This window comes from Pleurodeles waltl, chromosome 10 (assembly GCF_031143425.1).
Source record: "Pleurodeles waltl isolate 20211129_DDA chromosome 10, aPleWal1.hap1.20221129, whole genome shotgun sequence".
Classification (NCBI taxonomy): domain Eukaryota; kingdom Metazoa; phylum Chordata; class Amphibia; order Caudata; family Salamandridae; genus Pleurodeles; species Pleurodeles waltl.
Genome location: NC_090449.1, coordinates 89,473,550 through 89,489,172, shown reverse-complemented (window position 1 = coordinate 89,489,172; position 15,623 = coordinate 89,473,550). Strand labels below are relative to the sequence as shown.

The 15,623-nt window shown below is 48.1% G+C and overlaps 1 protein-coding gene across 3 annotated transcripts in view; it reads right to left on the bottom strand.

Annotated features, from left to right (window-relative positions):
• The window catches only part of TRRAP (transformation/transcription domain associated protein), a 1,102,174-nt gene that overhangs the window by 874,456 nt on the left and 212,095 nt on the right, over window positions 1–15,623 (bottom strand). The gene's annotated exons all lie outside the window — the stretch shown is intronic.

Below are 15,623 nucleotides of genomic sequence, written 5' to 3'. Positions count from 1 at the left end.
ATTACATTATTTGGCGAATAGGTACTTCCATCATAAAGAATAACATCCATAAACCACATATGATTAGTTCAAGAAATTGCAATTGTAATGGAACTTAATTACAGGTCAATTCTTCCTTTGGGGATGCCAAAACAACCATTATTGCATATTTCCTTAACAAAACCAATAACACCAAAATATACTGCAAAGCATAACATCACAATATCCTGCAAGGTGTAACATCAGAATATACTGCAAGGCATAACATAAATTTGCTTTTATCAATACAGAATAAGCCAGTAACAAAACAAACATGATTGCAAACCAAGACTAAATGTCAATGATTTTTCAGCATTCATGTGTATCAAAGACTACCACAAAGGTAAGCAAGAAAGGTAGATCACAAATGACTGACTGCAATCTCTTCCCATGATGTTCCCCAAGATGGTACAATTTAGTTTAATACCTCCAGTAATGATTTTTCAGAGGAATATTCTTTCGCCTTCAGATTCATCATCTTTAACAATTAAACCCTAAGCATAAAATGAGGCCAAGAAATGTTGACTGTAGGAAGCTGGCTCTCTATATAGTGCACTTAAAATGAAGTACACTGCGCAGAGAGTCCAGTGGATCCCCAATTGGTATTGCAGAGGCAAAAGTAGCTACGACTAGTGTGTTAAATTTGGTAGTGTGGGTGACCAGTTAGGCTTAGAGGGTAGTGCTAAGCATTTGTTGTATTCACAGAGGCAATAAATGAGACATACTAAAAGAATAAATCCGAGACTAATTAAGAAAACAAATTATTTTTTCATACGTTTCAAACCCAAGAACGTCATAATTAGGCAAGTAGACTTTTAAACTAATTCTATGGAGGAAAACAAGGTTCAGCAACCAAGGTTTACAATGAATTACAAAGGCAATCTCAGGGAGTTAATGTAACTACAGGGAATTGATCGGAACCACACCAACAGGTCACACCACGCGGCACTGGGGAGGCCGGGTGCATAGGTGCATTAAGGCGATGGGTGCCCAATGGTTTCCTATGGGAGTTTCGTCCTCGTGAAGACAGGCTGCAGGCTCACGCTAGGAAGCCAGTCAGGGACAACAAGCAGGTTGGTAGTAGGCTTGGGGTGCTCGGGACATAGATGTGCCTTTGGTCCTCTCCTCTCATGCCCATGGCCAACAGATGCAGGGGTGTCTTTAGGTGTCAGGTTTGCACATCCAGGAGCACTCACGGTCATGGGGTCCTGTGTTATGAGGCTGCAGGAATCGTCAGGGAGTCCGGCAGGGGTGGTCATGGGAGGGACTCAAGCTCTTAGAAGCCAGGGACATCATTGGTACCAGTGGCCCATCTCAGCTGGTGTCAGAGATGCAGTGGTTACTGATGATGTCAGGTTTTCTCTCTCCACAAGCCTGTGGGAGAGGGGGCCGGCATGCAGAGGCTGCAGGTATCTTGGGAGATTCTAAGATGGGTAAGACCACACTGGACTCTGTCTCTTGGCAGATGGAGATCCGCTTTGGCACCGCTGGTTGGCTTCACCTCGGGTTGTGGACGTCAGGTGCAGTGGTCTCTTCTGGTGTCGGAGTCCTGCAGCTGCAGAGTCTTTTCTTTGGAGTTTCTTCTTGCAGGGCAAGTCGTCTGCCCAAAGGAGACTTGACTCTTTATTGAAGGCTGGACGAGTTGGTTTCTTGTGCAGGATCCTTCGAGGTCAGCATGCAGGCCGAAGGGGCTGGTTCCTGTTCAGCTGCTGCTTCTTTTCTTCTTCTGCGGGTGGAACTTTCCTTTGTCCACAACATCTTAGGTTGTTGAAATCTGAGTTCTAGAATTTAGGGGTGCTATTTAGGTCAGGATAGGGGGGGTGGTTGGTAATCTTCACCAACCAGAGAGACCTGGGTCGCATTACAAAGGCGACTAGACCTTTGAACCTCCCTGCCCTGGAATGTTCATCCCACCTGGGTGAGGTGATAACAGCCCCGCCCACTGTAGACTTTTGTCCCAGGCCCTCAAGAGTGCTTGCTCTCACCTAGGGTCGCCAGAAAATCATCAGTGGTGGCTGAACTAGTCAGGACCAGTCAGTCAGCACACTAGATTTCAGGGTGCACCTTTAAGGTGCTCGTGTGCATTTGTTAACAAATTCTTTACAGGATTCAGCAAGGGTTTATTATTCTGAGATGTTTGATACCAAACAGCCCTAAAGTCAGTGACACCATCATGTAGCTGGGGAACTCATAGTGACTAGTCTCCAGCACATGCATTTAAAATGGTTTCAGTGCACTTACTATGACACCCAGAATCAACAGACATAGCAGGAACATACCTGTTCATGCATATATGCCCACGCAAGTATCTGGATGCGCTGTGCCGCAGAGGTGACTTACACCTGGCACATGCAGTGACAGGGGCCCTGTCACACAGGTGTGTGTGACAGGTGGTGTTTTCAATTTAGCATGCACCAACACATGAGGCAATGGCAGCCATGGGTGTGCTTTGATGAGGGGTCCCTGGGGGTGGCACAATTAGTGCTGCAGCCCTCAGAGACCTTCCTAAGTACCCCAGGCCCAAGGTAGCCAGGGTACCATTTAATAGGTACTTCCAGTGGTAGCAAAAGAGTTTGCCAATTGTGCAAAAACAACTGTGCAGTTTTGGGGGAAGAGATATGGCACTGAGGACTGATGCAACAGCCAAAGCCACATTAGAAACCAGACAAAAATGGGGGCTAACCATGTCAAAAAGGGTGCTTTCCTACAGTGACATACTTATGAATGAGTGTCAGGTGGTGCCAAAGTAGCTCTGCATCCTACGGAGTGGACAAAACATGCTGAGATGTACGCTGCTCAGTCAGTCAATACTCTTGGCACCCTAAACCAGCTTTATTTGCTTATTATATTCTACATGAGCCAGTCATAGATGAAGTAACCAGGATAAAAATTAGGAGACAAAATGAGAATTAACAAAAGCTTCTGTGTAGAGAGGAGTCAGGATGACAGATTAATAGGCACAAATTAAAGCACACATTGCAGAAAATATTACCAAATGTATGCAACCGATTATCCTAATTGATACTTGTAACTAAATGGGATTTGCTCATTTAATATGCCTGGATTTTTCACTTTTGGATAACCTGGTTTCGAAATTTTTACTGTGGATAAGCCCCACAAGTGGGGTTTCACCCACAGTAATCACCCGGCAAACAATTGCGCACGTTTACCGCAAGTGTCTTCCTTTTAAGATAAGGCCACTGTGAAGCAGCAAGGGTAAGGGGCACTTGGCTGGCTACACTTGGATACTTTGGCACATGTGTGAGGGGTGTTCGTGTGACTAAAGTTGTTAGCAACCTGTATAAAGGTACTCTGGAACAGAGGGGGCTCTGCAGGCATAGATGCTGACCTGAGTTAGGCTTATAATATTAGTGGCCACTCACATGAAAAGTGTGGTTTACTGTTTTGTCTGCAGTGACACTATTATATTCAAAGGAAACATGCCTTAGAGTGCAGTTTTGCTTTCCTTTGGCCTACGAAGTGCATTAAGACATCTAAATGAGGTGAAACGTGTACCATGATGAATTATGCAAGTTCTAAAAAGATATACTTACACCTTATAGGTCATCCCGAATTGTCATATTTCTCTTGCTTAGCTCATGATCAGAGCCTAGGCCTTTTGTCATTCTGCTGGGCCAATTAATTACATTGCTCTACATCAGAACAAGAAAAGCCTCACCACATAAAGGGAGCAATTGACAGTGCTTCACTCACTTCCAGGGGACTAAGGGGTGGGGAAGAAAGTCAGCATCTTTTAATTGGCTGTCACACTGTACGAGGATTGGGACAGCCCATGCCAATGAACAAAGGAGGGAGCCCAAACCTCTAATTTCAACACAGGAGACTGCTCCTCTGCGGTTTAGGTGGGAAAGGCTCTGGCAGTAATTTCACTGAGGGCAAAGATGAGGCCCCAGGGCAGATGTGACTAGTGACTCCTTGGGGGTGCAATCTTGAATTGCCCCAGCAGGCTGTGCTGTAGATTTGGGACAGGGGTGAAGAGGTGATATGGCACCTTAGGATTGGCCAGAGGTGCCCGGATTCTAGAACTTTAATCTCCACTTAAAACCTCTTGCATAAGGGGGAGAGATTTTTTGTTTGTTTTTTCATTTGGAATTGTACACTGGGACTGGACAGCGGCAGCCATGGACAATTGGAAAGAGTGCCCTCTTGGACTGAGTACTCTGCCTAGAGGCAACCCAAAGGCCAGAGGGTCTCTCTCCAGGGCCAGCTAAGCGGATTCCCTTACACTCCCTAAGGAACAGTTTGGGAAAGAACAGATCTTCTGTGCTCACACCAGAGAAGAGAAGCACAGGACAGAAAAAGGATAAATGCTGGCGCAGGGAGCCAATAGAACCAGCTTCTTGCAAACTGTGTTGCTCAGGAGGCCTGAAGGCTAGGGTTCACCACCAGGATAAAAATGAGCCAACGTTTGTGCAAAACAGCCCAACAGGACCAGAGATATGCAAGGAAAAAGGATTTAACCTTTGATTACCCCTCACACTGCACAAAACGGGAAACAGAGAGAGTGGACCTCTGCTTCAAAGTTAGCTAAAACCCAGGGGTCGACCATGGCCTGGGGTCGATGAATGGAACCATTAACCCTGGGAGGATATGTTCAAGGGACCCCCCCCACCCCAGAGCTCTGGAGGGCTGGGTATCACTCCTGGGCTGGTTTATATATTTTTTTTGGGGGGGGGGGGGGGGGGGAGGCTCCCATCTCCAGGCACCCCACCAACAAAGGAAACAGGGCCCAGGACCAACAAAGAAGCAAGACCCAACCCCTTCCCTACCTGACCCGACAATAGAGGATCCAAGTGGAGTTCCACAGTGCACTCCCAGCAGTGCTGAGAGAGACCCCTGCTACCTGTGTCTTGGGTGGGGAGTGAGACAGCCACCAAAAAGAAGACACGTAGTCTGCAGGAGTGTACAAGGGAGAAAGTCACTGTCTACTCCCACAGCGGCAGAGGAGAATGTTGACTGTGGCAGCCAGAGGTGGGCTCCCAGAGTTGCCCCCAGTGAAAAACGGAATGCGGGTGCCCGACCAAGTCGCTACTCGAGTATGCACGCTCCTGGGAAGGAGTGCCCCATAATGTACCTTCAACTGACTGACTTATTTGGCTGTTTGTGGTGGCCTCATGGTTGGCAGGGGCCCTACTGACTAGATAGAGAGCATGTGGGCTGCAGGAGTGCAGTGGCACCCCAGCCCCAAAAGAAATTCAACAGGACTGGCCCTTACTTTGCAGGATCAGAGAAAGGATGAATTGTCCTGGCTTTCTCAACCATAGTTAAGCACTCTCAATGCTGCAACCTTTGTTAGACAGCCTGGGAGGACAGCGACCCCTGCTGGACCCCTGTTTGGTTTTATGGCCGCAAGTTCTCTGTCCTAAGTTTGTTTAAGAAACAGACCGATATGATTACTGTTTGCACACTGTTATTTAAAGGTGTTTTTTATGATGCTTTACTTAAAATTTGTTATTGCTGACAGTAATTAATCCTGAAAGGCAATAGTGCTTTATTAATTATAATACGTGCACATGGTTGAAACGCTTTATTATGATTGCAGATTGATTATGGTTACAGAAGTCAGTGAAGGAATGATGTATTATGACATGCAATTCTGGTCTTTAATTGTGGTAACAGACATGAATTGTAGTGACACTCCTATATGGGTATGTACTACATTGCATGTGAAGGGGGAACTGTGATTTGCTGAGTCATTACCCTTTATAGGACAAATATAATGTTATTAAGGGTGTTTTACAACAGCCTTGTGCATATTTGAAAATTACTGTGTAGTACCAAGTATGTGTGCTTTGAAATTTACTTTTTCATTTTGATTTCAGAAATTTTTATTACTTTAGGTTTGAACATTAACCATGATACAACATTATCGGAATGAGTCCAATAGTCCTAGAGGTTTAACTTAATCAAAGTAAGAGTCTAGTTTTAGCTGTCGGGGTCGGGTCTTATGTCTCCAAGAGAACTGCATTATTCTGAGGTTATCTGCTACTCTTGAATCGATTAACAGTTCTTTCTAGGCTTGGAAGGAGATCTTTGCTGAACTTTTCCAGTTCCAGAGTATAGTTTTACATCTGCTTAAAATGATGAGATTAAGAATTCTGTTATTGATATTTGTTATTCGTGTATCTTGGGGACCCAGTACAGGTATGAGAAATAAAGAGCAAGTTTGATTTGCAAAGATTTATAGGCAAAATTGTCCAAGTAGGTGACAATAAGTAGGTGCAAGGTGTTCTAACATTACAGTTCCAACACAGCTAGTCATCTCAACTTCATTTTGTGCATATGTTGAAGAGTCCAAAAAGGTCCTTGTAGAAGATGGAACTGTGTTTGAAAACAGGGAGAGGGTAACTTTATAATTAAAACTAGAGGACCACATTGCCCTCGTAACACGAGTTATTCATCCTAGGGGGCGTGGCCATGCAGCAAATGGCGCAAGATGGAGGAGCCCAGAGCACCGGAGGGCCAGACTCCATCCAACCCCATCCTGTGCCAGACGGGCACTTCTCGGGGACCTCCAATTCTCTAAATTCTCTCTGCAAGTCCCCGGGAACACTTTGGGGGCATGGCAGAGGAGTGACATAGTGACGGGCCTGGAAGGGCTTGCGCACAAGTTGGCGGCTGTCTTCTGTCCCCGGCCTTGAGGGGAGGCGGTGGACCTGCGAACCTCGGCGTGATGAGGAAGATAACTCATGAACGCCAGCTCCACACCAGAAGGAACCCCAAGGTGAGGAGAGAGGGGGGTTCAGCAGGGCATGTTGGGAAGAGCTCCCTTCCCCAACTACATGGACAAAGAACCGCAAAGTAATGACTTTCCCCGATTTCTCAAGAGATGTACAACATCAGCGTGCTCATCTAACAAAGTGAAAAGGATGCTACGGGAACTGGGAGTGGAGTACTCCATGCAGGTCCCAGCCAGACTCAGGGTGATCACACAGTCTGAAGTGTAATTCTCCTCCCCATAAGAGGATTGGTCTTGGGCAGAATACAAGCCAAGAGTGGGCACAAGCGGGGAACCAGGCAGCCAAAAAAGAAGACCCTGCCCCACACCCCTATGGCAGAGGTCCTCGGCGCTGACTGGTTCTCCCACGGCAGCTGAGGCAGAGTGTGAGCCTCAGAGGGAAGTTGAAGTGGCTCCCTGAATAGGAATGGCATCTGGAGAACAGGAGAGTGAAGAAAAATCTGACACAGAGAATGACTCAGGCGAATCTGATTCATCCAGTATTCGCTTGCCAGTAGTGATCCCCCAGGACAGTTGATGAGAATGGCCCCTGAATGTGTGAAGCTGAGGAAAAAACTTTGATAAATATGATTGGTGCTAGGACCTGTTTGTAAGCTACATAATTCATTTTTCCCTCCAGAGCTTGAGTCGCGCAGATACACTTCAAGTACAGCATTGCAAAACGTCGGGTGAGAGCCAGGTAACTCTCAAACCGAGAGCTGCTCAATGTCCCACCCCCCACCCCAAAAAAAAGTTTTACTAATTAATAGAACGGGTTACTGGTATTTAGCCTGAATAGGTGGGGCTTTTCTACCTGTCCTGGGGTGTGGGAGTTTGGGTTGAATTGTTACTAGTTGATGTTTGGGGATGTTGGGGTTACTTGCCGAGTCGAAAATGTGAAGCTGCAAATTTGAAGGTACAGAGGGAAATAGCGGCCCCCTATTTACTCACAACATGGATGGGTGAACCTCCCGGTGGAGGAATGACGACATGTTTAGGGCTCAGAGGCAATGTTATAAAAGAATATCCAGGAATGTAAAAGGGCACTCACACACAATATAAGGGGTTTGCATAACTGCAGAGTCTTTGGTGGGGGGAAGCAGACCCAGAGGGGAGGTAGTTGGCAAATTCAATGGACACGATCACTTATTGATTAATGTGTATATCCTTAACACTAATCAGCCCCCCTTTTTCGATCGGCTAACCTTCCAACTCTCTCATGTGCTGGTGGAAAGGTTATCGCAGGTGGGGTGGGGGACGACTTCCACTGTGTGACGGACCTATGCCTAGACCGACCCCACCCTCCCTTGCTGGATTCGCTCGTATATCGAGCAGCAAGAGCATTATGGATTTGGCGTGAATAATGGGGTCTCCATGATAGCTAGTGCACCCTTCTTCCATTCGAAAGGGACTATTCTTTTTTCTCCCCAATGCATGAATTACATGTGCAACTTGATTCGTTTTTATGCTCCCCAGGCACACATACTGACGTGGGGGGAATTGAGTACCTCTCACGCACGTTAGCGAATCATAACTTGGAGACTGAAACTGGAGGTCCTTGAGGACCCCCCATTTAGGGACGCCATACGTCATCAGATAATAAATTACTTTACTGACAACGTGAAATCAGCTTTGCATGGGAGGCATTTAAGGTGGAGATTCAAGCCCACTGTATCTCACAGTCCAGGGGCATTCGCCCCACCCTTCTACGGGAGATCACCGGTGCGGAGACCACTCATATCCCTGGAAAGGGCCAGGCCAGGCTGCCCAACCCTTACCCGGAGGCTACTAGAGGCCCGGGGGGAGGTTGCGGAGAGCACGGAGCAGCACCACTCCTACGACTACAAGAAATAAACGGAACAAAAACATGTGGAGAGGGATAAGCCAAGGCAGCTATTATCGTGGCTTGCTAACCTAGCCCGGCGAGAATCCCAGAGAGCAGAACTGACCACCAATGACAGTGAGCCCCTAGTGACACAGGATGCGATTAATGCGTATTTTGATCTTTTTTTTTTTGCCTGAATCTTACTAAAGCCAATGCCCTGGGGGAGGAAATCACATTGCTGGAAGTCTTAGGACCAATTAAAAGAATGGCCCGCAGTAAAGTCTGAGGCTCACCGGTTGAGTTTTATAGTGCCTATGTCACAGGACTGGCTCCATGGCTGGTGAAGCTATATAATGAAGTGCATGCAAAGGGATCTCTGCCTTTAACCAAAAGAGAGGCGTCGATGGTCAGTCTGCTAAAGCCGGGTGTAGGAAGCTGGCTCTGTATAGACTATATCAAAATGAGAAGTAGAGTGTACAGAGTCCAGGGGTTCCCCAGAGGCTTAACAGAGGCTAAAGTAGATAATATTAATGCCTACTTTTGTGGTTGTGTGGTCGAGCAGATAGGCTTATCAGAGGGTACTGCAAAGCATTTGCTGTACACACACAGGCAATAAAGTGGAGCACACACTCAATGACTAACTCCAGGCCAATTGTTTTTATATAGCAAAAATATTTTTTGTTATTTTATTTCTAGAACCACAAGATTCAAGTTGCAGTTTAGTACATTTGCAAGTAAGTATCAAACATATGTATCAATACCACTTTTTTCAAATTGGCAAGTTATAAGATTTTTGAATAAATAGGAATAATCTATTTTAAGAGATGAGAGTGCAAATTTCACAAACAGTTCTAGGGGGGGGAAGAAAAGTTAGCACAGTTTTGAGGTAAGAACGACTTGCAGTTCCAGTCTCCGGGGTTAGGATGTCCACAGGTTGGGATAAAGTTAACTCCAAACACCCACCACCAGCAACACTGGGCCGGCTGCAGAGGTCAAAGTTGAGGTCGATTTAACATGGGCTCCTATGGCGGCTGGGGGCACTCAGAATCAGGCCTGCCCCTGAGGGCAGACCTGGGGGTTTTAGAGGCGCACCAGAGTGGAAACAGGTTAGCACCAAACACACACCCTCAGCGGCGCAGGGGCCGCCGGATACAGGGTGCAAACACAGCGTCGGGCTCCCAATGCTTTCCTATAAGGGGACCCCAGGGGTCTCAAAGATGCTGCAGTTGAAGTCCAGGGTGTCTGTTCCGGGAATCCAAACGCTGGATAAGGAGGGCCGCCTGCTGGACATTACTGCACCAAAGGTCAGATTCCCCATTGGCAGGGGGCTGCAGGTGCAGGGGTACTTTTTGGCATCCGCAATCTTTGTCCGGTTCTGTCGTAGTCAGGGGGGGTCCTCTGGATTTAGGCTGCAGGCGTCGTCTTGTTGGACAGGAGGGTTCAACTCAGGGTGGGCATTTGCTCAGAATCGCCTGGGGACCAGCTCTAGTCGGTTGGGGCACCTGGACACGGGCCTTGGGTGCAGAGTGGACAGAACTTGCGGAGTCCTTGGATCGAGTTTCTTCTTGGACAGGGCAGCTGTCCATGGGAGTTCTTGGTCCTATGGGGTGCAGGCAGTCCTCTTGAGGCTTTTCAGAGGTCGCTGGTGCTGCAGGATGCGTCACCTTTAGCAGGGCTTCAGAAGCTGGAGACTGGCCAGTAGGGCTGGGGCCAAGTCATTGTGTGTCTTCAGTCTTCTCTGCAGGGGTGGGGGGGTGTCAGTTTAGCAGTCCTCCTTTCTTCTTGCGAGGTCACAGGGAATCTCAGGGCAGCCCTTAAATCCTGGATTTAGGACGTTACAGGGGTTAGGGGGCAGTAGCCAATGGCTACTGTCCCGGAGGGTGACTACACCCTTCCAGTGTCCACTCCCTTTGGGGAGGGGGACACAGATCTAACCCTATTGGTCCCGGTCCTTAAAACCAAGAATTAAGATTTTGCAAGGAGGTGGGCACTTCAGCTCTGGACACCTTAGGGGTGGTTCCAGCTGAAGTGGTCACTCCTCCTTGTTTTCACTAATTTTAGTGCCAGACTTGCTGCCAAAAGAGGGGCTTTGTCCAGGGAGCGGGCAACTCCACTACACGACGTGCCCTGGGGCATTTTAACAAGATGCCTAAGGCTTTGGGGCTCACTGCCAGGTGTTACAGTTCCTGCAGGGGGGAGGTGGGCAGCACCTCCACCGAGTGCAGGCTTTGTTTCTGGCCACTGAGAGCACAAAGGCTCTCACTCCAAGTGGTCAAAAACTCGTCTGGAAGTGGCAGGCTGGCACAGACTGGTCAATCCTGCACTAGAGGTTTGGCTAAAATACAGGAGGCACCTCTAAGATGCCCTCTAGGTGCATTTTTCAATAAATCCAACACCGGCATCAGTGAGGGCTTATTGTGCTAGGAAGTTTGAAACCAAACTTCCCAGACTTCAGTGAAGCCATTATGGAGCTGTGGAGTTCGTAATGACAAACTCCAGCCCATTTACTTTGTATTGCCACATTGCACTTACACGGTTTAAGAATGGACTTAGACACTGTAGGGGCATATTGCTCATACAGCTATGCCCTCACCTCTGGTATAGTGGGCCCTACCTTAGGGCTGTAAGGCCTGCTTGAAGATTGACTTACCTATGCCACAGGCAGTGGTTTGTGGGCATGGCAACTTGAGAGGGGTGCCATTTCGACTGTCTTTTTATTTACCACCAGCACACACAAGCTGCAAAGGCAGTGTGTGCATGTGCTTGGCGAGGGGTCCCCCAGGGTGACATAATGCATGCTGCAGCCCTTGGAGACCTAACCTGGCCACATGGCCCTTGGTAACATGGGAACCTTTTACAAGGGACTTAACTGTGTGTCAGGGGTGTGCCAATTGTGGGAACAATGGTGCAGTTTTGGGCAAGAACAATGATGCTCGGGCCTGGTTAGCAGGAGCCCAGCACACTCTCAGTCAAGTCAGCAACAATATCAGGCATAAAGTGTAGGGGGGCAGGGGGGATAACCATGCCAAAAGGAGCACTTTCCTACACCAGGGAGGCCAGCAACGGAAATAGGAACATATTGCCCACTATCCATGCTCAATGTTGATTATAATGTTTTGAGCTGAATTTTGGCATTTTTGCTCCTTCCCTTTATGACAAAGCTGATCCATAGCCACCAAATTGGTTTCATCCCCAACGCAACACTGCCTTTAATATCAGGCGCCTCATGGCCATCCTAGAAGAAGACTCATATTATCGGAACAAACCTGCTGTACTAGAAGTTGACTATGAGAAGGCGTTTGACAGCCTTGAATGGGGCTAATTATATGATGTTATGGACCTCATGGGAATAGGCCCTGGCTTTATAGCCTGGACACACCTCTTATATACTAGCCCCAAAGACAGAGTGTGGACGGGCCAACACATCTCAGAGAGCTTCACACAGTGGATAGGGGCACACAGCAGGAATGCCCACTGTCTCTCACCACCCCCGCCCCCAACACCTACCCCCCACTTCCCCCTCCCACCAGGCCCTCCCCGTTGTTTGCCATCGCTGTGGAATCCCTGGTGGCCTTAGCTAAATCTGAGACATACGAAGGCACCCCCCCCCCTCCCCCCCTCCCCAGGATTTAGAAGCAGAATCTCATGGTTTACCATACCTAGAGATGCATCTGTAGGCACCACTAGACATCAACAACTGGCTAGTGGATCCTGCTGTCTCACGGATGACGTAAAGGTTCTGAACACAGGTGTGGGTTCTCTGGTCCTCTCAGAGGACAACTCATCTTCTGACCATCTTGGGAGACTGTGGTCCCTTGCTGCTGCCCCTGGATTGGAACCCCTGTACATTGACTGTAGCTCTTGCCCAGGCTTGTTGGCTCTTCCTCCAAGTAGATCTTCGAGCTCCAAGAAGACCCAACCTCCAGCATGCTCCAACTCCAGATTCAGGTACCCGTCTTCAGCTCCTGTGACACGGACTTCTGTTTGTTGTGCTGCTGAGGCCACCTTGCAAATCCCTGTGCCTGCTGTCAGTGGGCCACTTGTGGGGTCCCCTCCAACTCCGGCTGGCTTTCCTTCCCGCTGAAGGACTGCCCTGACATCCCACCAAGGGTCGAGTCACTACGACCTTGCTGGTCCTCCAAAATCTGCAAGCTTCCTTGCGACCGCGATTTGCCACTGTTTGTTGGTAGTCCTGCTGGCCACTGACCTTCCTTCAACCTGGCGACTGGTGTGGGACAGCTTGTGGGTGACTCCAAGGATCTTCTGCATCCCCCTGTATTCGCAGCTGGATGACTTCTGTCTCCGTCCTGCAGGAAATTCACCTCCAAGATGGTGGGCATTACCTACCTGCACACTGCCTGGACATCTCTTGTGGCCTGGACAATGTCCCCTCGTTTTTCAGGTTCCTCCTGTCCAGAATCCACCTTTGGGTACCACAGACCTGGTCCACGGGTTTCGACAACCAAGCCTTCCACTGACTCCAATGACTGTTTCCGATGCGACTTCACCCCTATTCACTTGAGCTCCCAGGTGTAGGTACTCCGGTCTTCTTGTGATCCACAGGTGGCGGCACTTTCCAACTTTCTTTGTGCCTACTGGTTTCCTCTGGGTCCACTGGCAAGGGTCCCGAATCTATAAAAATGCACCCGTGACGGTCCTGTGTTAGCCTATGGAGACTTGGCTCTATGATAACTCTGCACCCGGGCGCATTTGGGAATTCCAGCACTTACCGCTGGTAATTCCCCACTCACTCTTAACACACTTACCTTGGTTGAGCACCACCAGTCTTATTCCACTTTCTTAGTATAGGCGCGACCCCCCCCCCCCCCCCACACACACACACACACACACACACACACACACACACACACACACACACAGCCACATGCATTTTTATGCTTTTCTTGATTATTACTAATTGTATGTTTTTCTGTGTTGATATCTCCAAATGGAGATATACCAATGTTAGAGTACCTTTAGTGTTGTAATAAAGAAACCTTTATTTTTGCAACACCTAGTGTTGTTCTTTCTTGTGACTGACTACTGACTGACTACTGAGGTTTTGCAAGTGCTTTACAACCTCCTATATAAGCTTTAGCTGCTCACCACAACTACCCCTAGAAAGCTTTTGCTATCTGGACACCTAAACACCATCACTAAAGGTCGCCTGGACTCAGCATAGCGTGCCAATCATAGGTGTACACCATAAACTGAGACAAGGTGTACACCATAAACTGAGACAGCCTCCTACAGGCATACCAAAAGCCGGTGTGGTATGGACTGGAAAACTTTTGCCTAAAGAACTGGGAAAGCTAGTACATCTCAGCTTTGCAAGATCTATTTGCTCTACCAGTGCTTGCGCTTTATAGGGATTTTGTGCTATCCATGTTTTAACAGTCAGGTCTCCTGAGTGAATGAAGCAGAAAGAAATCCTAATTACCACTGCTTATTAGAACACTCAAACTGCCAAATGTACAGTCACCAACAGCCATGAAAGGCAGTTCAGAGTATGAGACCGAGCAGTCAGGATCCACTGCAGCTTAGCAGGTAGGAACATTTCGGAAGCTCTCCTTCTCACATCATGGACACCAAGGATGCAAAAGCAGCTGTTGTGCTGTAGATTCACATGCTGTGCAGACTCCTGCCATGTAGTGTTGGGCTCTGACATGTCCAACTCGTTTTTGTTCGAAGAAGTCTTTCAAGTCACAAGGTACAGGACTCCTCCCTTAGGTGGCATAGCACATGGGCATCGACGCAGTAGTTAGATTGTTCACCCGCACACTGGGTGAGGATGGAGGTACAGCATAGGAAAGCATAAAGATGTACATACAATAGAAAGGAAATGTGTAAAAAGAAGGAAGTCCTCTGCAACAACCAACGGCTTCCGCAGAGGTGTGTGGCACGTGTGAATCTAGAGCACTACATGCCATGAACAGATGCTTACATGGTAAGTAACATTTACAGTTTGTGACATGTTTAGCTGTAGATGCACATCCTGTGCATAGACTGTAAAGCAGTTTCTCCTTTAAGGTGGTGGCTAGCCAGAGGATACTGCAAGCACTAGAAAGTGTATGCAGGTCAGCCTGGCCTACTTGGGCTTGCTGCCGTGCTACAAAATACATGCAATACTCTTTGGTGAACATGTGCAGTGTGAACCATGTAGCTGCTCTACGAAGGTCAGCTATTGGAATGTTGCCTAAAAAAACAATTCTGGCCATCACTGGGTCTTTAAACACGTCCTGCATTGGCTTAAACATACCCTTAAGAATTGGCAGCAGTTCGGTTGCCTGCTGCATACAAGAGCATGTTTCCACTAGGAAATCCTTCTCCTAATAAATGGAATACAAATACAACTTGTGAAAGGTAGCTGCGCTCTAAAGCATCTCATGATACGAGTAGGTGTTGTCAGGAGGGGAGCGATTGGCAAGGACTAGACCAAGGTCTTGGGCCCGAAGGCACCACGTCAATCATCCTGTGGGTCTTGGGTATATGGGACTTCATATAAGTGTAGTAGTAGAGGGCGCCCCTTGCCAGAAAACAAACGGATAGACTTCAGAGCAGAAGGGGTCTGCTGTGTAGGGGGTGGGAGCAGTGGTGCTGGTTGGGAGGGAGAGGAGATCTAGGAAGAATGAAAGGATGAGCAGTGGGCTGACACCCCTATCATATCTCTTCTTCAGCTTCAGGGAACGTGGGGGCTCTAGCATTAAATGCTCCTCAAACGTGAACTGCCTCTTGCGAGGGGGAGTCTGCTGCACGTGAGGGTAGAGGCCTAGAAATAATCGTGCCTTTTTGTGGGTGGATAAGCAGCTGTCACTGCCGAAAGTCCAGCTCCTTCTGAAGGATAGCAAGTTCCTGGCTACGAGTGTCTTATGTGGAGGGGCGACTCAGTGCCAAAGTCTACTTAGGCCTCGAAGTCGCTTTTGACATTGACTTGTATTTCAGTTCCGTATTGCCCTTTGCTGCCAATGTTCAGCTGCTTGTGGGTGCCGAAGGTGTAAGCATCGATGGTGGCTGGGTCTTATGCAGTTGACTCAGTGGCAA